Source organism: Lytechinus pictus, unplaced genomic scaffold (genome assembly GCF_037042905.1).
Source record: "Lytechinus pictus isolate F3 Inbred unplaced genomic scaffold, Lp3.0 scaffold_310, whole genome shotgun sequence".
NCBI lineage: Eukaryota > Metazoa > Echinodermata > Echinoidea > Temnopleuroida > Toxopneustidae > Lytechinus > Lytechinus pictus.
In genome coordinates, this window is record NW_026974429.1 from 22501 (window position 1) to 25020 (window position 2520).

Consider the following 2520-nt stretch of genomic DNA (forward strand, 5'->3'; position numbering starts at 1 on the left):
CTTCCTCTCCGACGTTTCCAGGGGCTTTTGAGCGACAGCCAGCCCACCTCCAGTCCGACAGCCAGCCGTAGGTCGACGCCAGGCACCTGCTCGTCCTCTCCGACGTTTGCAGGGGCTCCTGAGCGACAGCCAGCTCACCTCCAGTCCACTAGCCCCCCGTAGGTCGAGACCAGGCACCCGCTCTTCACTTCAGACGTCGGCAGGGGCTCTTGAGCGACACACAGCCCACCTCCAGTCCGCTAGCCCCCCGTACGTCGAAGCCAGTCACTCGAACTACTTCTCCGACGTTGGCAGCGGCTCCTGAGCGACAGCCAGCCCAACACCAGTCGGCCAGGGCCCCGTAGGTCGAGGCCAGGCACTCGCTCTTCCAGTCCGAGGTTGGCAGCGGCTCCTGAGCGACAGCCAGCCCAACACCAGTCCACTAGCCCCCCGTACGTCGAGGTTAGGCACCCGCTCTTCCTCTCCGAGGTGGGCAGGGGCTGTTGAGGGAGACACAGCCCAACAGCAGAGGGCCAGGGCCCCGTATGTCGAGGCCAGCCACTCGCTCACCCCCTCCGAGGTGGGCAGGGGCTCCTGAGCGGCAGCCTGTCCACCTCCAGTCCGACAGCCAGGCGTAGGTAGAGGCCAGGCACCCGCTTTACCTCCTTGACCTTTTCAGGGGCATTTGAGCGACAGCCAGCCAAACACCAGAGGGCCAGCCCCCCGTAGGTCGAGACCAGGCACACGCTCTTCACTTCAGATGTCGGCAGGGGCTGTTGAGCGACGGCCAGCCCAACAGCGGTCGGCCAGGCCCCCGTAGGTCGAGGCCAGGCACTCGCTCTACCTCTCCGACTCGGCATCGACACCCTGGCCAACTCCAGACGGCCAGGGCACCGTACCTCGAGGGCAGGCAGCCGCCATTACACTCCGAGGCGGGGCAGGGGCTGTTGAGCGGGTCACAGCCCAACAGCAGTGGGCCAGGGTCCCGTACCTCCAGACCGGGCAGCCGCTCTTCCTCTCCGACGTTTCCAGGGCTTTTGAGCGACAGCCAGCTCACCTCCAGTCCACTAGCCCCCCGTAGGTCGAGCCCAGGCACCCGCTCTTCCTCTCCGACGTCGGCAGGGGCTCTTGAGCGGGACACAGCCCACCTCCAGTCCGCTAGCCCCCCGTACGTCGAAGCCAGTCACTCGCACTACTTCTCCGACGTCGGCAGGGGCTCCTGAGCGACAGCCAGCCCAACACCAGTCCACTAGCCCCCCGTACGTCGAGGTTAGGCACCCGCTCTTCCTCTCCGAGGTGGGCAGGGGCTGTTGAGCGACACCCAGCCCAACACCAGTCCACTAGCCCCCCGTTCGTCGAGGTTGGGCACCCGCTCTTCCTCTCCGAGGTGGGCAGGGGCTCCTGGGCGACAGCCAGCTCACCTCCAGTCCACTAGCCCCCCGTACGTCGAAGCCAGGCACTCGCCCTACTTCTCCGACGTCGGCAGGGACTCCTGAGCGACAGCCAGCTCACCTCCAGTCCACTAGCCCCCCCGTACGTCGAAGCCAGGCACTCGCACTACTTCTCCGACGTCGGCAGGGGCTCCTGGGCGACAGCCAGCTCACCTCCTGTCCACTAGCCCCGCGTACGTCGAAGCCAGTCACTCGAACTACTCTCCGACGTCGGCAGCGGCTCTTGAGCGACAGCCAGCCCACCTCCAGTCCACTAGCCCCCCCGTACGTCGAAGCCAGGCACTCGCACTACTTCTCCGACGTTTTCAGGGGCTCCTGAGCGACAGCCAGCCCAACACCAGTCCACTAGCCCCCCGTACGTCGAGGTTGGGCACCCGCTCTTCCTCTCCGAGGTGGGCAGGGGCTCCTGAGCGACAGCCAGCCCAACACCAGTCCGCTAGCCCCCCGTACGTCGAAGCCAGTCACTCGAACTACTTCTCCGACGTCGGCAGGGGCTCCTGAGCGACAGCCAGCTCACCTCCAGTCCACTAGCCCCCCGTACGTCGAAGCCAGTCACTCGAACTACTTCTCCGACGTCGGCAGCGGCTCTTGAGCGACAGCCAGCCCACCTCCAGTCGGCCAGGGCCCCGTACGTCGAGGTTAGGCACTAGCCCTTCCACTCCGGCGTTTTCAGGGGCTCGTGAGCGACACCCAGCCCAACACCAGTCCACTAGCCCCCCGTACGTCGAGGTTGGGCACCCGCTCTTCCTCTCCGAGGTGGGCAGGGGCTCCTGGGCGACAGCCAGCCCAACACCAGTCCACTAGCCCCCCGTACGTCGAGGTTGGGCACCCGCTCTTCCTCTCCGAGGTGGGCAGGGGCTCCTGGGCGACAGCCAGCCCAACTCCAGTCCACTAGCCCCCCGTACGTCGAAGCCAGTCACTCGAACTACTTCTCCGACGTCCGGCAGCGGCTCTTGAGCGACAGCCAGCCCCCCTCCAGTCGGCCAGGGCCCCGTACGTCCGAGGTTAGGCACTAGCCCTTCCACTCCGGCGTTTTCAGGGGCTCGTGAGCGACACCCAGCCCAACACCAGTCCACTAGCCCCCCGTAAA